We start from the raw sequence: 25000 nt of genomic DNA on the forward strand, positions 1-25000 counted from the left end.
AATCTCATCTCAATTTGTTGGATAAGAAGAACTTGTGGTCTGTTAGATTTCTTATTCCTAATCTAGACATTAATCTCTGGCACTGTCGTTCGGTTAGTTTGTTATGCATGTTACATAAGGTTTTTCAATTCTGACCATCTTTTGCGTTGGTATCTTTTGAGAGACTACCATCCAGCCCGTAATACTTGATATGTAGGTAATTCTAATAGTCGTGCCTTCTCCATCATAAGGCTCCCTACACAGTACTCTAGAAGTTTTATTCCAATAATGATCAGATTGTGGAATGATCTTCCTAATCGAACTGTTGGTACTTGCAGCGAATGTTTTCATGTTGAACAGGTTGACTTAAGTCTCTCTTCATAGTTTATTCATGACAGATCTTTTTAATGCTGTTATTGATCTTAAAATACTACCGCTAGAGAGTTAAGGGATACTTTGACTTGCCAGACAGTAATGCATTGGATCCCTCTCTTGTTACGGCTCATTTTTCTTTGCTTACACGTACACTGAATAGTCTGGCCTACTCTCTACACATTCTCGTCTGTCCTCATACACCTGACAACACTGAAATTATCAAATACTTCTTCGCTCAAGGCGCTAATTACTGTACTGTGATAGTTCGGTGGCTATTTCCCTCTTGGTAAGGGTAGAAGAGACTCTTTAACTATGGTAAGTAGCTCTTCTAGGAGAAGGACACTCCAAAAACAAACCATTGTTCTCTAGTCTTTGGTAGTGCCATAGCCTCTGTACCATGGTCTTCCACTGTCTTGGGGTAGAGATACCTTGCTTGAGGGTACACTCGAGCACACTACCGTATTCTATCATTTTTTTTCTTCCTTCTTTTTTAAATGGTTTGTTGGGCAGGCTTAATAGCAGGGCCTTGGATGCCTGGTGGTTTATCAAGAGGTTGTCTTTTCCTTATCTGATTCTATTAATTCTCAAAACCATCCTTACTGTCCTCCCTTCAGTTGAAATGGCTATCCTAGAGGGTATTTGGCCTTGCATGGTGTATCGGCTCCTCCATGTTGATCAGTTTTTCCGACTTTTGTTTTTCGATAGTCCGTGGGTTTGATCAATAATTTTATTTATATTTCCTTAAACCAAACAGGTTTTTCTGGTTATCATTCTTGTTAATTTAGTTGTTAAGCCTGATGTATCTTTTTTTATTACCATTAATTCTTATGCTGTCTGGAGACATTGAGCAAAATCCAGGACCAGTACGTCCTAGATTTCGTCAATGGCGTCCACTGTATTGCAATATTATTGGTCTTCGTGCAATTATTCACGACCTTACAGTTGCGTCCAGACAATATGATGTTCTTTTGTGCTCAGAATCTTTGGTTTCTAATATGAGGCACTCATCTGAGCTCCTTATAACTGTTTTTAAGAAGCCAATAATGTTGAAACGCGATGTCATCTGTTGGGCCAGGGGAATGGCAGTGTATATTTGGACTGAGTAACCTGCTTCTCAGAAGTCCTGCTATGAATGTGGACTTCATGAGATTCGGGTAATAAAAGCTTGTGACAAGCATAACAGCTTCTATTTGTGTTCGATCTACCGGAATCCTGACATGGATGATTCCATCTTCAATTGTCTTCCTACTATTATGGCTAAGATACTAGAAAATGATAGAAAGGCCCCTTTTTTTGTCTTTGTTGGTGTTTTCAATGCTCACCATAGGGAGTGGTTAGATTCTGTTTCTCCCACTGATCGCCATGGCTTAAGAGCTTTAGACTTTGCCTCTGAATCACACTGTGAGCAAATCATAAGTGAAGCTACACACAGGTTTGGTAACTGCTTGGACCTTGTATACACCGACTCCCCTGGCGATATAACAAGTAAGGTTGGTTCTCCAGTTGGGACATCTGATCATGCCTTGATTTCATTAGTAGTGAAGACTGAGCAGCCTGTCCCTGATGTATCTTACTCATGTAAGATTTATATGAAATCTCAAGCAGACTGGAATGGGATTTTTCATGATCTTTAGGGCTTGAATTGGTCACAATTGTATAGTAGTGTTGAGCCTCTAGTCCCTTTAAATGAGAATTTAGTCAACTTAATTGATAGGCATGTCCCTTCTCGTGTGCTTAGGTAACGAGTGGACAAACTGTATTTCAAAGATGATTGCAGACATGCTTATTTGGAGAAGCAGGAGACCTATCATCTTTGGTAGGGTAACGGATCAGATTTGACGTGGAATGACTATACTCAGCTTAGGGCTTTTGCTCAAAGAGTTTATGCTTCCACTGAAAAGGAATACAATTTAACCATAAAAGAAACCCTTTCTGGTACAACCCAGGAATGTAAGTGGTGGACTACCTTTAGATCTGCACTCTTTGGTGTAGATGCAACAGTTCCTCCTTTACTTAAACCTGATGGCTCAGTCACTCACTGTCCAAAGGAAAAGGCAACCCTTTTGGCTGTTGTGTTTGACAGTAAACAGAGTAATGAGAAACTTTAACATCCTCATTCCTGTTTTCCTGAGGCTAAACTAACTAGTTTAGCTTTTCAATCTCGTGAAATTAAAGCTCTGTTGATGGACCTTGATGCTTTGTTTTTTATCAAGACTGCAGATTTCTTAGCTCCAACGTTATCTGTTTTTTCGTGCAAGTTAGCAAGAAGAGGAGCTTTTAGCACTTTTTGGAGATTTGGTAATGTTACTCCACTATGTAAATGTGTTTGTGGTAGCTCAAGTCCAACTGATTATCGCCCAATTTCCATAACTCCCACATTATCTAAAGTTTTTGAACGTCTTTTGGTAAAACGTCTTAATAGGTTTGCTGAAGGTAATCATCTATTCCCTAGTTTGCAATTTGGTTTTTTGTAAAGGCCTTGGAGCATGTGATGCCCTTCTTACAATCTCTAATGCGGTACAGAAAGCCCTTGATTGTGGTCAGGGAGTTCGTATGATTGGCCTTGATTTTAGTGCTGCCTTTGACCGTGTTAATCATGATGCCCTTGTTTTCAAACTCAAACAGTTGGGAGTGGGTGGGTGGTTTCTTAGCATCATTATTAAATTTTTAAGTAAAAGATCGCAAAGAATTGTTGTTGATGGGCACCATAGTGAGTATAGGAATGTGATATCTGGTGTTCCATAGGGTAGTACTGTATTCTTGGCCATTACTTTTCATACTATATACACATGACATGTAGATTGGTCTAGGAAACAAGCTTGTTGTATATGCAGATGATGCTACTCTCTTTGCATCAATTCCATCTCCTGAATTTAGATCTGGGGTTTTTGAATCCCTTAATAGAGATCTAGCTGAATTAGTGCATGGTGCAAATTATGGGTATGAAGTTGATTCCTAACAAAATTCAAAGAATGATTGTAAGTAGGTCAAGGACCATGGCTCCTCAACATATGGATCTCAGCATTGATAATGTTTCTTTAACTTTATATGACTTCTAAAATTTTAGGTGTTATTCTCGACAGCAAATTTACTTTTGAGAAACACATTAGGTCTGTGTCTTCTTCAATTGCACAAAAAATTGTCTTATTGATAAAGTCTTTAAAGATTTTTGGTGATCAATCTATTCTGAAGTGTTTTAATTCTTTCATTTTACCTTGTTTCAAGTATTGTTCTGTGTGGTTTTCAGCTGCTGATTCTCATCTTAATTTGTTGGACAGGAACGTACGGCCTATTAAATTTCTTATTCCTGATCTATATATTAATCTCTGGTATCGTCATTTAATTAGTTCATTATGCATGTTGCATAAGATTTTTTATAATTCTGACCATCTACATTCAGATCTTACCGGATAGTTCCATCCTGTTCGTAATACTAGGCATGCAGTTAATTCTAATAGTCAGACCTTCTCTATCATGAGGCTCAATACTACACAGTATTTTAGAAGTTTTATTCCAGCTGTGACCAAGTTATGGAATGATCTTCCTAATCGGGTACTAGAATCAGTAGGACATCAAAAGTTCAGGTGTTGCAGCAAATGTTTTTATGTTGAACAGACTTATTAAGTTCTTTTAAAGTTTATATATCAAATATCTGTTTTAATTTTGTTAATGTTTTAAGAATATTTTATTGTAATTTTTCATTACTTATATCGTTGATTTATTTCCTTATTTCCTTTCCTCACTGGGCTATTTTTTCCCTATTGTAGCCCTTGGGCTTATAACCTCTTGCTTCTCTAACTGGGGTTGTAGCTTAGCTAATAATAATAATAATAATAATAAAAATAATAATAATAATAATAATAATAATAATAATAATAATAATAATAATAATAATAATAATAATGTACAGTACAACTTAATTAGCTAAAGTAACAATTGTAAGTGTTCACTGTTTTCGGCAGGTCGACTCGCACTGTTCAAACTCACCGTATACGTAGCCTTTATCTGCTTTACTATTTTAAAATACAGTATTTTGTGTACAGTACTGAACAGTAATTAATATAACAATAACACTAGAGTATGACACAATGAATACACTAACAAAATTAGAATTCAAAGAATAAGTATCATTACAACACCACTATAACCCTTTATGTATGAAGCTCTACATAGTAAGTCTGAAGCATGATACATCTGTGATCCATTGATTGTTTGGTGCATGGGGTAGCGTAATATACATATTTTTTTATGTAAAAAACATGATTTTGCAAGCAATGGACCGAAGTGGTAGATGCACACATGAGGAGAGACGATAAAAGACTGAGGCTGAGTGAGTGAAAGATGAGGTATTGTGCTCTGTGGAGAGGGAAATTGTATTAAGGAGCACGGTCGGTTTGAAATTGTTGGGCCACAAGAGTACTGTCTAGCCTCATTCTTCGCGATAGTTAGGTTACAGACACAGGCGTGATAAGTGAATTTTCACGAATAAATACTACACTAGAGTGGGCTAACTCCTAACCTAACAAGTCACTGTCCCTTGCCACAAGCGGGTGTCCGAGATGATGATTAACACAGTAAATACTGCCTAATATTGTTTTAATTTGATTTCTACAACGGTTTATAAACATATTTACAGTGTACATTACATTTGCACACATGTACACTACATACTGTACAAAGTAAGGTTACAGTATAGTATTTTGCTAAGGTAAAGTTTACCAAGTCGTCATCATCCCCTTGCTGTTCTGTATAACAAAGTGTTTCCTATCTGGTAATACAGTACTGTACTGTAACCTAATATTCACCTAATACTGTAGTGTATATTACTATAATATATGTACAGTACAGTAATATTACTGTACTTACTTTATAGGTAGTAGGTTGGCCAGGGCACCAGCCACCCGTTGAGATACTACCGCTAGAGAGTTATGGGGTCTTTTGACTGGCCAGACAGTACTACATTGGATCCTCCTCTCTGGTTACGGTTCATTTTCCCTTTGCCTACATACACACTGAATAGTCTGGCATATTCTTTACATATTCTCCTCTATCCTCATACACCTGACAACACAGATTACCAAACAATTCTTCATCACCCAAGGGGTTACTGCACTGTAATTGTTCAGTGCCACTTTCCTCTTGGTAAGGGTAGAAGAGACTCTTTAGCTATGGTAAGCAGCTCTTCTAGGAGAAGGACACTCCAAAATCAAACCACTGTTCTCTAGTCTTGGGTAGTGCCATAGCCTCTGTACCATGGCCTTTCACTGTCTTGGGTTAGAGTTCTCTTGCTTGAGGGTACACTCGAGCACACTCTCCTATCTTATTTCTCTTCCTCTTGTTTTGTTAAAGTTTTTATAGTTTATATAGGAGATATTTATTGTTGTTACTCTTCTTAGAATATTTTATTTTCCTTTTTTCCTTTCCGCACTGAGCTATTTTCCCTGTTGGAGCCCCTGGGCTTATAGCATTGTGCTTTTCCAACTAGGGTTGTAGCTTAGTAAGTAATAATAATAATAATAATAATAATAAGTGTTCGGTGTTTTCGTTCAAGACTCGTAGCTTACGCCGCTACTTTAGAATCATGACGTAATTTCTTGTGTGTTGTCTCTTGCACAGTACGTTATATATACTCACTTAAACAGAAATATAACTTATTTTATAAACTAAAAACTTAAATATCTTGATAATAATTGTTTCTTTTAAATAAATAAACAAAAACTGTGTATACGATTACTTTTCAACTGCTGATATCTCTCTCTCTCTTATTTGATTTCGCTAGCATTACTGCATTTTAGAAAATTACGATTATTCAAATAGTTAATTGAGGTTTAATAAAACATTTATGTCCTTTTGTTTTAAATTTTGGGTGTATTTTATCAATAAGTATTTTGAGTGCTGTGATCAGATCAGCTATATATAGTTTTATGTTCTTTGATTGATAGGTTATATTAGTAATAAGGTCTTTTATATGGTTTTATGTTCTTTGATTGGTTTGATTTTAGAGCTAGTTGGGCAGTTCTTGGAAGTCTATCTTCCTAATTATCTACTTATGATAATTTTTGTTAATTTTTTATTAATTTTACATATTAACAATTGCAGATGGGCTGAAAACAATATAAGTTATGTGGAAAGGTACCAATTAAAGATGATGGCATATATGTATATAACACACACACACACACATATATATATATACTGTATCTATCTATATATATATATATATATATATATATATATATATATATATATATATATATATATATATATATATATACATATATATATTTGTTCTTTAGGGGGGGGGGGCCCTCAAGCCATGTCGTCCTGTTTGAAGTTCCTCATTGTCAGCTTTTACTTGGGATATTTCTGCGAGTGATATACCAGAGAAATTTTACCTCAGAGGTATCAGCAGAGTTCTGACCTCTGGAGTGAATATCCCGAAGGATATCGTGTATAAATCAGGGATGTGTTAATAACAAGCCATGGCTATCCTTCCCCGAATAGAGTTAACCTCGTCTCGAAGGATAAGGGTAGAGGGAAGGACATAGGCAAGTGAGCCGTTGCAACTCCCAATCTCAAGTTGCTACAACTAACACATTTCCTGTTGATCCACTTCTTTTGTAGCGCCATCTTTGCCGTTCGCTTGGAGAGTTTCTGCTAGTTTTCTTAGTTTTTTTAGTGTTTTATGAACATGGATGCTTCAACTTCTTCCTCATCGACTGAGTTGAGTATCCACCCTTTCGTGTGTTGAAGAATTCTGCGTCGCCACCCAGTTTCTTTTTCAAGTTGCATGCTTTTTCTTTCTGAAGCAGGCAGGCTTTCAGCGCCATCTATCATTAATTATTATTAGTTATTTAGTCATTTACTTTAGGTATATGTTATTTTATCATTCTAAAGTATGGTATGTATATGGTATCCCCCCATCTTTCCTTGGTGTTTCTTTTGTGTTTTTTATCAGCATTGGTTTAGGCTAGCCTACCCTAGCAGGTGGCCATAGCTGGTAAATATTTACTAGTGCACCACTTCCTTCTTTCACCAAACCTTACAGGTTGGGTGAGGCCGTCTATCCTCTAACGCTGTCGATTCATCATGGTGGGGAGCTGCGGTCTTGAAGGTCCTTTTGGGAGTTGGATAGTGCTCTCAGTTACCCTAGAGTGATTGCTTTTCACTGTACACTTAGCCCATATGTTTGGTGTGGCGGTACAGGTCTCGGGATCCTGTTCCCGGTGTCTACTTATGTTTATCCATTAGAACACCTTACCCCAGTTCTGATGCTTACTAGTAGACCTCTTGTGTCACTTTAACCATCATTAGGGTTCTCTCTTAGTCTCTGGTAGGATATGCCTGGTTGTGAGGACTCGTCCTCTGAGCTCTATTATGGCAACCCCTCTGGGACACTATTGTTGTTCTATGATACTGTTGGGCCTTCCTGCCATGCCGCCTCATCATTTTTCGAGTTTCACATTACCAACCCTCCCACCCCTTTCCTTGTGTCTTTTAGTGTGCATACTTGTAGGCTATCTTTCCTTGCCTAGGTAGATGAGATTTTCTCCTCCCAAGTTGAAATCTCTCTGCTGCCTTAGAGTCCACCCTTGAGTGTTTCTCTGCCCCTTCCCCTTCCTAGTTAGGCCATAACCTGACTACCAGAACTATACTCTTCTTGTCTAGTCATCTCACCTTAGCTTTTGAGCTTTCCCTCACCTGCTAGGAGGCTAGGCTTGCCTACACAGTTCTCTCATGGCCTAACCCTATCTAGACCAGAACTATGTTCTTCTTTTCTAGTCATCTCACCCTAGCTTTTGAGAATTCCCTCACCCGCTTGGAGGCTAGGCTTGCCTACATAGTTCTGCCATGGCCTAACCCTATCTAGGCACAGAGTTGGTACCCCTCGGGTCACTCCTCTGCCGCCTTGGCAGTGCTTGTCCTATGTCTGCAGCCTCTCTTCCTGTGCTACATCCCTCTGACTCCCTTGCCTGGTTAGCCTATCTAGGCAGAGGAGCCACTTTCTGTCTCTGCTTCCTGTCTTGTCAGCTTGAGATATCCCTCCAGCTATGGAGCATTGACTCCCTTGCCAGATTAGCCTATCTAGACAGAGGTGCCGCCTCCTGTCTCTGCTTCGAGTTCTGTCAGCTTGAGTTCTTCTAGCACTGGCTGTGTGTTGGCTTTGGGTCACCCCTTCTGCCGCCTCAGCTGCAGCCTTACACTAGTCATCTGTCCTCTGGAGTGGGTCGATTGGATCCTGCCTGGTTGTCAGGACACCCTTTGAATTTTTAATTCTTAGCATCCTAGCCGTCTTGTACTGCTTTCATTATTTTATGGGCTGCACCCCCACTTTGTGTAAGTTAATGATAATGATCAGGTTCTGGCTGGTTCTCTAATTATCTGCCTTTCACTCCTGTACTTCCCCTGAGTGTGGACCATACCCTTGGGTTTGTACACTCTCCCCCTATTGACTTTACAATGCGTCTGCCGCCTTGTATCGACATGCCTGGAGTATTGACAGGTCATTCTTTTCTGGCTACTAGAAATAGTTGCCGCTTCCCAGCCGCTACCACCTCAGGGGCAGTTGTTGCTGGTCTAGGCAGTACGATGAATGAACTTGCATTCTCAAGTTATTCTGATAGACCTACTCTGGAGGTTCTGGTGTTTCTTTGATGTCATGCTTTCCTCCATATTCTTACCACACCGTCACTATGTTTTGCTTCATAAATCATTCCAGATTTCTGAGCTGTTTGGCATGTGTTCGAGGTCTGGTACTCATTTACTTTTTTTATATTTACAGGTCGCTGATGACACGGAGTGTTCTACGGTCATTTGTACCAGCTGAGTCAAGTTACCCTGCGGGAAACATGGAAGGTACCATGTTTCCAAGGGATCCACTGCAATCTGGGACCCTACTGACTGCAAGGTTAGCATGGATCTCCTTCAAACCAACTTCAATGTCACTGACTTCCAGGAGAGTTCTCAACAAGGTGCCCCTTATTTTCCTTCTCTGGAACTGAAGGGGACCACCTCTTTCCCAAGGCTGAGGTGTCCTCCGTTTTTGGTCACCAGTTACTGAAGGTCCAACTCACGCTAGTACCAGCACATTATGCAGATGATGAAGTCTGAGACACTCTGCAAGTCATGAGCCTGGACAAGGACGACATGTCTACTACTACTTCTGTTTCATCAGAGAAGGAGAGGATCCTACTGACCACGGAAGCCTCGGAAGAATCATTGGAAGTACATCAGGTGAGTGAAGCTCCCAATGCCTCTTTACTTTATACCCTAGCCCCAGCTTCCACCTCCACCCCGGTTCCGATATTAGACAAACCTTCGCTACTAGTAATTTAGAACTAATGGCATCCATGAAAGCTTTCATGGAAAACTTGACTGCCAAATATGAACATTCTCAAGCAGATTTAATAACGAGGATAGAAGCGTTATAATAGGCACCTGCTTCTAAGGCTCTCCCAGCTTCAAGCCTACCAGAATGCACAGTTAAGAACCCTTGGCGCTATGCTGAGAATATGGACTTTAACCGAAGGGTTCCTTCAAATTGGGGATGGTTTGGGTTCCAAGCCAGTTTCGGACTTGGAATTCTTTCCATCGATCGATAGGTATCCTTACTGTTACGTAAGGCTTAACTCATGTGTGTTCATTAGGGATGATACGATCCCTAAGGAAACGATCATTCTGGATCATGGCAAGGCTCAATCCCTTTTGGTTAGGGAGTTAAAGATGTCTGAACTCACTAATACCCAACTTTCTGCCTTTGGCTGGAAACAGACCACTTTTGTGGCTCCCAAAGATACTGTCTTCCCCTTTGCCGGTAAAAGCTTTAAGGTCGTATTGAAAGCAGTAAGGGAGAACAGACCCATTCCAGTGCTAGAGGAATGTAAACCTGTCTAGCCCTTCCTTACGATTCGAACAGTTGGGAGGATGTCCAACATAAATTCATTGTTGGAAAACTAGATAAAGACATCGGAGGCAAATATTTTAATGATAAACCACCTAGGATTCCCGAATCCCTATTGAAGGGAGAACTGGAAGCTAAAGAGAGACTTTCTGCTTCTTTATCCTTCCAATCTTATCTAGAGATGCCTATTGGAAACTATTCCAAATCTGATCTCTTCCCTGCCTTGGCTAAAACTCACCTAATTATTTTTTCATAAGAATCTCCATGCTTTCGTCCTAGCCAGGTGAGCATGTAGAGAACACGTCCTAGCCGCTGCTACAATTAGACATGAACCCAGAAAACCGATTGACTCTGGGGGAAAGATTTCTTCCCTAAGAAGCTGGTTAAAGAAGTCATGGAGAATAAGAGCCTATATGACAAGTGGGGTTTTTCCTCTAAACAAAAATTGACCCCAATGAAGGACCTCAACCCAAGGGCAAGGGGCCCAGAAGTCACTTCAAAGGAAGGAAATCCTTTCCTGTCACGACAGCCTCAGTTGGCGCCATTCCTCAGACTGTGTACACAATCCCCCCCCCGCAGTACGTTTCACAGTCTCCAACCTTCAACTCTGATTACGAGAGAGCTACCACCATGTTTCGCCCTGCCAAAGCTCATAGGAAGTGCTCCGGTAACAGGTGAAGGTTTGGAAGAGGTGCTCGAACTAGAGGCCAAGGAAGTAGAGACAAAACGTCTAAAGTTGCAGGTCCTTCGCAACAACAGTGAGGAGCTTGTGTTAGGACGACGACTTCACCTGTTCAGGGATCAATGGGAATTCGATCCCTGGGCTCACAGCAAAGTCTCAAAAGGGCTAGGCTGGAAATGGAGACAGAAACCACCCCAGTTGAAGAGGTTCTTTCAACCCACAAACCCCTTTTTGGAGGATTACGTTCAGGACCTTCTCCGTAAGGGAGTCATCCGTTGCATAAAATCCATGAACTTTCAAGGGTGGCTATTCTGCGTGCCCAAGAAAGATTCGAACACTCTTTGAATTATTCTGGACTTGTCCCTACTAAACAAATTCATTCTGACGACAAGGTCCAGATGATGACTATCTCGCAGACGTTTTCCGAATGACTGACTGGCTCCGGTCTAAGTCTTGATGAAGACTTTGGTACCGTCTTGGAGTCCTTCGACTCCCTCCTGGGAGGGATGCAAGACTCCAACAATGACGGGGGCAGGCTCTTCTCCACTCCTACCCGAGAAGACTTTTCAGCGCGAGGTGGGGTTTCCATCATTAGTGCGATGGGGGAACGCCTCACCTCACGTGACTCCCCTGAGAACGGGAAGTCTTCGTCCGAAGGGGTGGGAGAAAAAGTCTAGGGTGGTGAGGAGGCCTGCCTCAAAGACTTACGAGGATACACCACGCTGAACTGAAACCTAGTGCTTCTCCTGAGGCTATTTCATGATCGTTGGATAAAGTCTTGCACTTTGCCTCTTCGATAGATAACGCCTCTGCCTCTCTGAGGGATCTTACTCAAAAATCTATCTTTTTGCTTGCTATGGCTTCTGGTGGTAGAGTCAGTGAGATTGTGGCCCTTTCAAGGGATGATAGCCACATTGAATTCTCAGATTTGGGAGAGGTAAACCTTTATCCATATCCTGCATTCTTGGTGAAAAACGAACTTCCCATGAAACGCTGGGGGCCCTGGAAAATTGTTCCACTACAGGGGGCCTACACCGTCTCCATAGATGTTGCAGACTCCTATTGGCATCTTCCGATAGTTTGGCGCTTCTCCCCCACCTTGGTTTCAGACTGGCAAGAAAGGCCTATGTATTCAAAGCTATGCCCTTCGGGCTCAGTGTAGCTCCAAGGATTTTCTCGAAACTAGTCGAGGCCATTGTCCAAGAACTTGGGAACAGAGGTCTTTAGGTGATGGTGTACCTGGACGACTGGTTAGTCTGGGCTGTAACAAAGTTGGAATGTCTTCAAACAGCCCAAGAGGTCATAAACTTCCTACAATCTCTGGGCTTCTGAATCAACCTCAAGAAGTCCAGGCTATCTCCAGCTTGTGAATTCCAGTGGCTAGGACCTCACTGGACCTTCAAGTCACACACCCTCTCTCTACTACAAGGCAAGAGAAAGGAAGTCATAAACTCGGTTAGGTGCCTACTTCATTCAAAAGTACTCACCAGACGACAAGAGGAAAGGGTCTTGGGGTCTTTACAGTTCGCTGCCGTGACGGACCCAATCCTGAAAGCAAGGCTTAAAGATGCCAACAGACTCTGGAGAAGAAAGGCATCCAATGCTCGGAGAGATCTTCGCCACAAAACCACTCTCTTACTGTGGAAGCAGCTCAAGCCGTGGTGTATCGAACAACGTCCCTCTTCATTACCCTCCTCCTTCCGTGACTATTCCCATGGACGCTTCTGAACAAGGTTGGGGAAGACACTCCTCTTCCAAGAAAGTGCAGGGTCAGCGGTCGATTACATTTCAGAAGTTTCACATCAATGTTCTGGAGGCTATGGCAGTGTTTCCAACTCTCAAGAGACATATGCCCAAAGATGAAATCACACGTCAAATTGGTCATCAGCAACAACACAATAGTGCACTTTGTCAACAGACAGGGCTCCAGATCTCCTCAGATCAACCATGTAATCTTAATCATTTTCTCTCTATCAAAAAGGAGGAAATGGGATCTTTCAGCTGTTCACTTCGAAGGGATTCGCAGTGTGATAGCGGATGCCTTGTCGAGATCCAAGCCTCAGGAAACAGAATGGTTTCTGGACATAAAATCATTCTGTTTCATTCTATTGTAAGTCCTGGAACTGCAAATCAATCTTTTTTGCGACGAACTTCAACAAAAAACTTCCCCGATATATCGCACCAGACTTGGACCCGGAAGCGACAGGAATGGATGCGATGTCTCTGGATTGGAACCAGTGGTCTCATTTACTGATTTCCTCCATTCAACCTCCTACTGAAAGTACTGAACAAACTGCATACTTTCAAGGGAACAGCAGCTCTGGTGGCTCCCAAGTGGCCCAAGAGTAATTGGTTCCCTCTTGTTCTGGAACTCAAATCCCTCCAGGTCCCTCTACCATCTCCAGTGCTGTCTCAGGTTGTCCAACAGTCAACTGTCTTCGCTTCCTCTTGGATAACAAAGACCCTTCAGCTAATGATTTTCTCGCCCTCTTGGCTCAAAGAAAATTTGGATTTGCGAGGGAAAGGATTGATTTCATAGAAGAGTACAAGTCCAACACTACAAAACGATATTTGCCTTCCTGGAAAAAATGAGTTGCGTTCGTGAAAGCCATCAGCCCTCTTCTATTTCTATGGACTTTTGTATTTCTTTCTTCATTTCATTACATGATCAAGGTCTAGCCTCTACAAGTATTGCCTCATGTAACTCTGCACTATCTAGACCGATCGAGTATGCTTTTGATATCGAACTCAATAGCAAGCTATTCAGTAAGATCCTGAAGGCTTGTGCTGAACTGAAACCTAGTGCTTCTCCTGAGGCTATTTCATGATCGTTGGATAAAGTCTTGCACTTTGCCTCTTCGATAGATAACGCCTCTGCCTCTCTGAGGGATCTTACTCAAAAATCTATCTTTTTGCTTGCTATGGCTTCTGGTGGTAGAGTCAGTGAGATTGTGGCCCTTTCAAGGGATGATAGCCACATTGAATTCTCAGATTTGGGAGAGGTAAACCTTTATCCATATCCTGCATTCTTGGTGAAAAACGAACTTCCCATGAAACGCCGGGGCCCTGGAAAATTGTTCCACTACAGGAGGATTCTTCTCTTTGCCCCGTGGAGAGCCTTAAAGCCTACCTATCCAAGAGCCAGGCCTTTAAAGGCGGTCAACTTCTTGAAGGGAGTCGACAGGATCTAACCTTTCTCTGAAACAGCTAAGGTCCAAACTCACCTACTTCATCCGAAGGGCTGACCCGGAAAGTATTCCAGCGAGTCATGACCCTAGAAAAGATTCCTCTTCCTTAAATGTTTTTCCAATCTATGTCCTTTGCAGGCTTACAGGCTTGCACAGGATGGAATTCTTCCAGAGTGTTCTTCAAACATTACCGACGTCAGTTGGAAGAGATTAAACACTTTGTGGTAGCTGCTGGTAGTGTGATTAAACCAGCTTCTTAAGTGTTGTATATGGACTCTTATAGACTGTATGGTTAGGACTTCTTAGTCTACATTGTGCAAGGGGAGTCATGTTCCTCTTTTCAATGTACTATTTATTATTATAAAGAGTCAAAGGTGATATTTTTCCATTCATGCCATGAGTGTTACTATTTTATTACTCTGTTACATAATTTTGTGGTCGGAAAACTCTGGTTTTCTGTATATATCTACTGCATATAATGTTACAATTGATTACTGTTACATTTATGCATCTTTTGGAAATAATAAGACTGCTGTTCCTTTTTGCGTTTCCTTTCATGGGACCTACTGTATTGTACCTCATTTTTAACCCTCCTTTTATAGACTTCGGTCTTTTTATCTTCTGGAGACAAATATCTCCTCCCCAGTGAGTGGGACTGTGACATTAATTTCCTTTGCTCCTACCTTTTACAAACATATCACTTGCTTCAAGCTTGGTACCATAGTTAACAATGCTACAGGAAGTGTGATTATGTCTATGGGGTGTAAAGGGTCAAAACTCTCTTGGCCACACATGAGAATAATAATTTTCTGGTACACTTCCATCAGGACGACATGGCTCAAGCCCAAAAAACGTATTTTGACATAAGAAAAATCTACTTTTGGGTGAGATAGCCATGTCGTTCTGATGGCCCACCTGTTACTTTCCATCCACTCCTAATTCTCAGTGTGGGACGGTTCAACAGGAAACGTGTTAGTTGCAGCACATTGAGATTGGCAGTTGTAATGATTCAATTACCTATGTCCTTCCCTCTACCTTTATCCTTCGAGACAAGATTAACTCTATTCGGGGAGGGATAGCCATGGCTTGTTATTAACACGTCTTTGATTTATACACGATATCCCTCAGGATATTCGCTCTAGAGGTCAGAACACCGTTGATGCCTCTAGGTAAAATTTCTCTGGTATATCACTCGCAGAAATATCCCAAGTAGAAGCTGACAATGAGGAACTTCCATCAGGATGACATGGCTATCTCACTCAAAACTAGATTTTTCTTATGTCAAAATCTGTTATATATATATATATATATATATATATATATATATATATATATATATATATATATATATATATATATATATATATATATATATATATATTGTTCCGTAACTGACATACAAACCACGCTATTTAATAGGGGTTATTTCTTACGGCATAGCTGAAATGACGAGCCATTAGAATTTTAACGAGGGTTTACTACCCCACCGCTAGTTAGTGGTGGGGTACACCACTAGTTAGCGGGGGGTAGGGAGGGTAGATTGCTACCTCCCCCCCCCACACACACACCTCTGCTTGAGCTCACTTTTGCTCTCGGCTCGGGTGGTAGTCGGACATTTCCGCTCTCACCCTCGCCTCACTGACAGCCATTAATGCATTTTTGCTTTCTCTTCTACAGGTGTGTTTGTGAAGTTGGCCTCTGCTATCATGCGCAAGTGTCCTGGATTACCCGACCGCCCTTGTGGTACGTTTATGTCGGCGGTCGAGACGGACCCTCACACCCTTTGTCCTTATTGTAAGGGCCAACGGTGTGATAGAACTAATAAGTGTGGTGAGTGTAGGGAGTGGTCTACCTCCCAGTGGGAGAGGTTTTCTCAGCGACGGAAGAAGAATTCCAAGCGGGATATTTCTCCTTCGAAGGTTTCTTTGAAAGGAGAAATTCCTAAGGACTCTTCTTCCGTTGCCCAAACCTCCTCCGAAGCTCCCGCTCGATCGGTTTCTTCCGAGAGACCATCGAGGGGTAGCGTAGGCCATAGTTCTGTTTCCCGACCTCGGGGTTCGGGAGAGGGCGTTGCCTCCCATAGCGAGGCAGCTCCTCCTCCTACCCTGGGGGAGGAATTAAATATTAATGTAAGCACTAATGATTTGGTTCAGCTTTGGTCTTCCTTGGGGCTCGAGGGTTCGCCCTCCAAGGAAGCCTTGTTTGACATGATCGGGTTAGGTGCCGCTGTCAAACAATCGCCGACTTTGGCAGAGGTTGATCCTCTGTCTATTGTCGACGTTGTGGTGGCAGAGGCTTCCGATGCGGTATCTCCGACCTCTGCAACTGATCAACCTGCTGTAGCTGAAGGCTTAGTTTCTCCCTCTGCTCAACCTTCGAGAGAGGAACTAAGTCCAACAGTCTCTCCTGCCGGTGATTCTCTCCCTCGGGGGAGTTCACTCACAGAGACTCCTCTTCGGAGGACTGTTGACGGTCAGCTCGCTGACCCAATGGCCCCCAGAGGGCACATACAGCGTAAAGCTCGCCTTCCTCTTCGCCGAAGAGGCCTTCCTTCGCCTCACAAGGGTGTGAGGAGGCGCCTCTTCGGTTCATCTTCATCGCCGCAGTCCGCCGCAGAGAAGCCTCGTCATGGATCTCCGACTGTTCCTGCTACAACCCTGGACCTCTCTGCGGATCGTTTGCGATCCCCTTCGGTGGAAGGTCGTCCTTACAAAGGACACGTCGACCTTCCACCCGTCAGACCTGCTGACCTGCCGTCGCCGTTCCTGGCTTCTGATGCGCTGTGGGCGCCTACCCATCCTGTTTTTGTAAGACAGGCAACGGTCCCTTCGGGGCAACAAGGGCGTATGCAAAAATTGGCGCATACGTCCCCTACGCGCCAGTGCTCACCTGCGCGACAGTGCTCACCTGCGCGCCAGCGCTATTCTGCTGCCGACGATCTTGATATAGCGCGTCAGCGCTCACCTGCGCGCCACCGCTCACCGTTGGCCGATGTTCCTGCTAGAGCGTGCCAGCACTCACCTGCGCGTCAGCGCTCACCTGCGCGCCAGCGCTCACCCGTGCGCCAGTGCTCACCTGCGCGCCAGCGCTCACCTGATCGCCAGCGCGCCATGTGCGCTATCGTTCTCCTGCGCGCCAGCGCTCGCCAACGCGCCAGTGCTCTCCTGCGCGCCAGCGATCTCCTGTGCGCCCACGATCTTCCGATCTGGGCGCAGTAGGGAAGTTGAATGCTTCCCCTGCTCGTCAGTGCTCGCCAACGCACCGTCGTTCTTCACCTACGCGCCATCTCTCGCCAGCACGCATTCGCGCGCAGTCACCCACTCGTGCTCACATCCCCAACCTGATGTGCGCACACATGCATGCTAGTGCGCAAGAGATGTCTCTCCTGCGCGCGCGCCCAACGGTATCATCGCCCGCACGGGCTCTTCATCCTGATGTTGCGCGCTCGCAAACTACCTTCTGTGCACCCTCTGCTGTCTCCGGCACGCGCTCCTACGCGCCATCGCTTGCCCGCGCGCACCCTCGCACCCTCGCCCATCGCCCTCGCGCGCGCTCTCCAGCGTGATCGCCAATACAATCCCACGAGTGACGCTGCAGGACAACGCGCGGCAAGGTCACCATCGCTACATTCCCCCCCCCCCCCCCCGCAAGCGCAGAACAGCGCGCTCGTTGGGAGGGGGAAAGGTTCCAGAAAGGTCCAGGGACATTTCTTCTAAATCATCTTCTTTTCAGGCGAACCCTCTGTTCTCTCTGACCTGGGCCACAAATCCTTGGCAGCTTCCACTCCCCTGATGAGGAAAAGAGGAGTTTCAAACGTGGTATTTTCTCCGAGGGCAAAGCTGACTCCTCGTAAGTCTTTGAGGCAGGCCTCCTCACCACCCTAGACTTTTTCTCCCGCCCCTTCGGACGAAGACTTCCCGTCCTCATGGGAGTCACGTGAGGTGAGGCGTTCCCCCATCGCACTAATGATGGAAACCCCACCTCGCGCTGAAAAGTCTTCTCGGGTAGGAGTGGAGAAGAGCCTGCCCCCGTCGTTGTTGGAGTCTTGCATCCCTCCCAGGAGGGAGTCGAAGGACTCCAAGACGGTACCAAAGTCTTCATCAAGACTTAGACCGAAGCCAGCCAGTCATTCGGAGAAGTCCGCGAATCCCCCCAAGAAGAGCCTTTGGGGACAGGAGACTTCGCTGCTAGTCCTTCAGGAGGAGAGCTGCAGGAGTTAGAACATGCGTTCTGGCAGGTTCTGATCCTTATGAGGACTTTCAATGGGTTTGCTGACCCAGAGATTCCTCCTCGTGAGGGCAAAGACACGGTCTTGGACTGAGTCTTTGGGACTCAAAAACCCTCGAATTCCAGTGCGGCTTCGCCCTGGTCTCAAGGGGTCAACAGTGCCAGGGACAAGATCGATGTCCAGCTCTCCGAGCTTGCCTCCTCCAGCTGTTCCAGCACTGGCAACAAGCTCCTCCCACCTCCTCGTGTACAACAGAGGAGGTACTTCGACATCGTAGAGGAGACTTGTTTGGCTCTTCCCCTTCACCATTCCTTAAAAGAGCTTACCAGGGGAGTCCCTCTTGAGAGACTCTCCAACCGGCAGGTCTCATTCTCGGCAACTGAGGTCCTTAGCCAGGAGAAGGTGGCGAAGTGTGTCATGCAGGCCACTTCGTGGCGGGATATCTGGCTAGGGACCTTATGTATCCTGATACGTTCGGAGGATTTATCCAAAGAACGTACCAGGAAGGCTATGGAGAACTTTTTACTCTCGGGCACTCGCACGATCGAGTTTCTAGCCCACCAAGTCTCGAACTTGTGGGCTAACACCATCTTGAAACGTCTAGATGTGGTGTCTGAGAGGTTCCATCAAAAGGTCCTTAACACCGAGATCAGCAGTCTCGGACATTCTTCCTTGATGGGAACGAACTTGTTTGAGCCTAGGGACGTGGAGCAGGCCACTGAGAGGTGGAGGAAGTCCCACCAAGACTCCCTCCTACATAGGGCTCTGACATCTAATCCCTATAAACCTTCAGCACTCCAGTAGCCACGCCCTACCAAGACCATGAAACCGGCAGCGGCAGCGAAGACAACAGTGTTTAAGGCTTTTCCTGACAAGGACAAGAAAGGCAAGAAGTCCTCCAGCGGAGGGAATAATCCTAGAGGGAGCGGCCGAGGCCGCAAACGCTAGGAGTGGCAGTCCCCCTGCATGTCCACGTATCCTGATACGTTCGGAGGATTTATCCAAAGAACTTACCAGGAAGGCCATGGAGAACTTTTTACTCTCGGGCACTCGCATGATCAAGTTTCTAGCCCACCAAGTCTCGAACTTGTGGGCTAACACCATCTTGAAACGTCTAGATGTGGTGTCTGAGAGGTTCCATCAAAAGGTCCCTAACACCAAGATCAGCAGTCTCAGACATTCTTCCTTGATGGGACGAACTTGTTTGAGCCTAGGGACGTGGAGCAGGCCACTGAGAGGTGGAGGAAGTCCCACCAAGACTCCCTCCTACATAGGGCTCTGACATCTAAGCCCTATAAACCTCCAGCACCCCAGCAGCCACGCCTACCAAGACCATGAAACCGGCAGCGGCAGCGGCAGCGAAGACAACAGTGTCTAAGGCTTTTCCTGTCAAGGACAAGAAAGGCAAGAAGTCCTCCAGCGGAGGGAAGAATCCTAGAGGGAGCGGCCGAGGCCGCAAACGCTAGGAGTGTCCACCAGTGGGGGGGTGCCTACAAAGTTGCGCGAACAGGTGGCAGCAACTCGGGGCCGATTCCTGGACGATTTCCATAATCAGTTGGGGATATAGCGTGCCGTTCACAACATCTCTACCTCCCCTGACAGCGAATCCAGTGTCGTTGACCTCCCTTGCCATGGGATCAGCAAGGGGGCAAGCCCATCGGGCAGAAGTCCAGACAATGTTGAAGAAGGGCGCTCTCCAAGAGGTCCTCGACGGGTCTCCAGGCTTCTTCAGTCGATACTTTCTTGTAAAGGAGGCGTCTGGAGGCTGGAGACCAGTCATCGACCTCTCAGCTCTGAACTAGTTTGTCAAGCAAACTCCGTTCAGCATGGAGATCGCAGACACGGTCAAACTTGCAGTGAGACCACAAGACTTCATGTGTACACTGGATCTGAAGGACGCGTACTTCCAGATCCCAGTCCATTCGTCTTCAAGGAAGTACTTAAGATTCAGCCTAGACAACAAGGTTTACCAGTTCAAGGTGCTGTGTTTCGGTCTCTCCACAGCACCACAGGTTTTCACCGGAGTGTTCACCCTAATATCTTCGTGGGCACACAGGATCGTCATCCGTCTACTCCGTTATCTAGACGACTGGCTGATCCTAGCAGACTCGGAGTCATCCCTTCTTCAACACCGAGACAAACTTCTGGGACTTTGCCAGGATCTGGGGATCATGGTAAATCTTGAGAAGTCCTCTCTGCTTCCCACTCAAAGACTGGTATATCTAGGCATGATCATAGACACCAATCTCCACAAAGCCTTCCCATCAGACAACCGGATAGCAAGGCTGAGGAGGGTCGCAAGCCCTTTCCTCAGACGAGAAGAACTTCCAGCCCAATCGTGGTTACGTCTCCTCGGTCACCTCCCATCTTTGGCTCGTCTAGTTCCCAGCGGTCGCCTCAGGATGAGATCTCTCCAGTGGCGACTCAAGTCCCGTTTGAATCAGGGTTACGATTCCCCAGACGTCATGATCCCTATGGGACCTGCGGAACGGACGGACCTCCAGTGGTGGGTGACAGACGAGAACCTATGAAGAGGAGTGGATCTTCTCGTTCTCCCCCCAGATTTGATGCTGTTTTCGGACGCCTCAAAGAAAGGGTTGGGGGCCCACGTTTTGCACCACAGGACCTCAGGCTTGTGGTCAGAATCAGAAAAGTGCCTCCATATAAATCTTCTAGAGATGAAAGCCGTCTTCCTGGCCCTTCAACAGTTCCAACAATACCTGCCGGGTCACTCTGTGGTGGTGATGAGCGACAACACCACAGTAGTGGCTTACATCAACAAGCAAGGAGGTACCTTTTCGAAGCAGCTATCCCATCTCACATTAGAGATACTGAGATAGACCGAAGTCCACTTGATTCCACTATTGGCACGTTTCATTCCTGGCAAGAGGAATGTGCTCGCCGACAGTCTGAGCAGAGCGTCTCAGATTGCGAGTACAGAGTGGTCTTTGGATCATCTAGTAGCCAACAAAGTCCCGACTTTGTGGGGTTCCCCAACTGTGGATCTGTTCGCGACAGCGTTGAACTTCAAGCTTCCGCTGTACTGCTCCGCAGTCCCGGATCCCAAGGCACTCTGGCAAGATGCCTTCCAACAACGGTGGGACAACATCGACGTGTACGCCTTTCCCCCGTTCTGTCTGTTGAGGAGGGTGCTCAACAAGACCAGAATATCGGTCAATCTTTCAATGACCCTAATAGCTCCGCTATGGCATTACGCAGAATGGTTTCCGGACCTTCTGCAATTCCTATCGCAACTTCCGAGAGAACTCCTTCCGCGACACGAGCAACTCAGACAACCACATGCCAACATCTTCCACAAAGCCGTAGCTTCGCTACGACTTCACGCCTGGAGACTATCCAGCATCTCCTCGCTGAGAGAGGATTTTCGCAACAAGTTGCGATTAGGATGTCTGGACATCTGCGAAAGTCATCCGCATCTGTCTACCAGGCAAAGTGGAAAGTCTTCTGTGGTTGGTGTCGTGGAAGGGGTATCTCTCCACTCGATGCCACTCACTATTCAGGCAATAGCGGAGTTCCTCGTTTATTTGCGGGAAGAAATGCGCCTTTAAGTCTCGGCGGTGAAAGGCTATCGCTCAGCCTTAAGTCTAGCCTTCAGGCTCAAAGGAATTGACATTTCTTCCTCGCTGGAACTTTCCCTACTCATACGAAGTTATGAACTTACCTGCCCTCAGTCGGAAGTGAGACCTCCTCCATGGAACGTGGTTCGAGTTCTCAGGTCTCTTAAGAGACCTCCCTTCGAACCATTACGCCAGGCCTCAGATCGCCACCTAACCTGGAAGACGGTGTTCCTACTAGCTTTGGCCTCGGCCAAGCGCGTCGGTGAACTTCATGGTCTCTCATATGACATCGCCCATTCAAGGGGATGGGGGGAGGTAACATTCAAATTCGTCCCTGAGTTTATTGCTAAGACTGAGAATCAGGGGGTGCTGGACCCTCGCTTCGACTCCTTCCAGATTTTGAGTCTTTGTTCTGTAACAGATGACCCAGACCATCTCCTACTGTGCCCAGTAAGGAGTCTGAGGCTATATCTCAAAAGAACGGCTGCAGTCCGTCCCCAGGTGCAGGCATTGTTTGTGAGCACTGGGAGGACTAAGAGGAGGGTCACCAAGGACACCATCTTGGCATGGATTCGTAGGGTGATCCATTGTCCTTGGATCCAGACCCTCCTCCGTCACGTCGCCCTAGAGCACATGATGTCAGGGGCGTAGCTACGTCCCTGGCCTTCAAGAAAAATTTCTCAGTGACGCAGGTTCTTCAAGCTGGGGTGTGGAAGCGTCAGACGACCTTCACAGCCCACTACCTGGAAGATGTGACCCACAGGAGGCTCGATACGTTCTCTATCGGCCCTGTGGTGGCTGCACAACAGCTGGTTTAAAACCTCAGGCTCCTTGATGGACAAGTAGCAGAAGGTTGAGGGCATTGTTACCCGGTCTTAGTCTGCATGAATGAAAAGGTTTGTCTGGCCCTTATTCTTTTCTTCATTTTCCACTCTTTGGGGAAAGCAGCATCCTGGGTTCTCTGCACTGCAGGTAAAGCATGTTTCCTTGTGTTCCTAGTATCAAGTGTAATACTGTCACGTCCCCATACTCTTACGAGGTGGTATTGGGTGAGTCCTAGCTTAAGTTTCCATCTAAAGGACTACAGGTCAACTTCCTAGGACGAGTCACACTTTATACCTTCACACACAGCTTACGTAGGCCGCAGCCCTTGCATAGCAAGGTTCTAGCAAGGTGCAGGGACTCATTGTTCAGTGCTGACACACTCAAATACTGAGTCCCCGGACAAAGCCAAAAGCCAGTACTGGCCGAGACTTTCCACCCTTCCTATTGGGTGAGTCACCCCTATTAAATAGCGTGGTTTGTATGTCAGTTACGGAACAAATGACAAATTTGTAGATAATTTGTATTTTTCCTAACTATACAAACCTTAGCTATTTAATCAAACTTGCCAGCCAGCCCTATCCCCCGTGAAGTCCTACCTCTAAGCAAAGTGAGCTCAAGCACAGGTTTGTGGGGGGGGGGGGGGGGGTAGCAATCTACCCTCCCTACCCCCCGCTAACTAGCAGTGGGGTAGTAAACCCTTGTTGAAATTCAAATGGCTCGTCATTTCAGCTATGTCGAAAGTAATAACCCCTATTAAATAGCTAAGGTTTGTATAGTTAGGAAAAATACAAACTATCTACGAATTTGTCATATATATATATATATATAAATATATATATATATATATATATATATATATATATATATATATATATATATATATATATATATATATATATATATATATATATATATATATATACACACACACATATATATATATATATATATATATATATATATATATATATATATATATATATATATATATATATACACACACACACACACACATATATATATATATATATATATATATATATATATATATATATATATATATACTGTATATACATACATATATATATATATATATGTATATATACTGTATATACATACAGTAGGGTCCCGAATTATGCGAGAATTTGGTCGATCAATGACCTCGTACAAATGGAAAATCGCATATTTCGAAACACACAACTAACAGAAATAATTCCATTGGGCCATGGCAACCAGCAACTTGCCTATTCAAATGTGTTTACTACCCATTTCCAACACTTTCTATGTACTATACTGCATTCTTTTTTATATAAAATTGTTCTTGTAAATAAATTAAATTTTTAATATGCTTTAAAGTTCTAATGACTTGAGAAAAGGTTAAAATCAAAACCAGGATGGGTGTAAACACCGTATATTTCCGTTATTACACGACCCAAAATACAGACAGATTTTAATGTTTGTCATATCTATTGTATAAGACAACTGGTGAATAGTAAAACCATCACTCTATAGACTAGCTTTTGTTGTATCATTGAAAATCCAGAATTATCAAAATAAAGGCGATTATATATCATGCGTTTCCTAAACACGCCAAAAAGCACAATAAAAAACGACAACCAATCTTTTGTTTACGTTTATCTCTGATCATAACGAAGAAACAGACGCATTTACACATCTGTGTATAGGTTAGTTTTTGCATCAACAGTAATCTTACCAAGTATTGATTATATGTTGATTTTGCTATTACCAATGTTCTACTTAATTTTTCTTAGAACTTCCAAATAAATGAAATGAATGCCACTTATTTAATGTTTTTTTTTATGACGCCGCCTGAAACGGAAACCTTCCATTCGATCATAATAAACAAACGAAGGCATTAAACGCGCATGATCAAAGTGATAAATAATATTAAAAGCTTTTAGTAAATATGTTATTACAAATATTATTTAACGTATCTATATAAATTCCTACTTACGTAGCAAAGCAGGAAAACTATTTTTTTCTTTTTGTATTTAATCGACAATAACAGACTGCCGCTAATGACTGAATGATAATTTACGATAATTCTAAACTGTTACTAAAGATGATTGTCCATTCCGTATCCAAAATATTTTTCCGAACTTTAATTATAAGTCAACTTGTACCCATTTCAATTATGAAACCATCTATAAAAAAAGTAAGAGAAGAAGCAAGTACTAGGCCGATTTTTAAAGTTATCGAACAATTAAGTTACGCTATAACGTT

At 44.1% G+C, this 25000-nt stretch overlaps 1 protein-coding gene across 2 annotated transcripts in view; it reads left to right on the forward strand.

Moving 5' to 3' along the window:
• LOC137651467 (protein dopey-1 homolog) overlaps positions 1-25000 on the forward strand; it is a 501407-nt gene that overhangs the window by 352793 nt on the left and 123614 nt on the right. The gene's annotated exons all lie outside the window — the stretch shown is intronic.

Source organism: Palaemon carinicauda, chromosome 1 (assembly GCF_036898095.1).
Source record: "Palaemon carinicauda isolate YSFRI2023 chromosome 1, ASM3689809v2, whole genome shotgun sequence".
NCBI classification, from domain to species: Eukaryota; Metazoa; Arthropoda; class Malacostraca; order Decapoda; family Palaemonidae; genus Palaemon; species Palaemon carinicauda.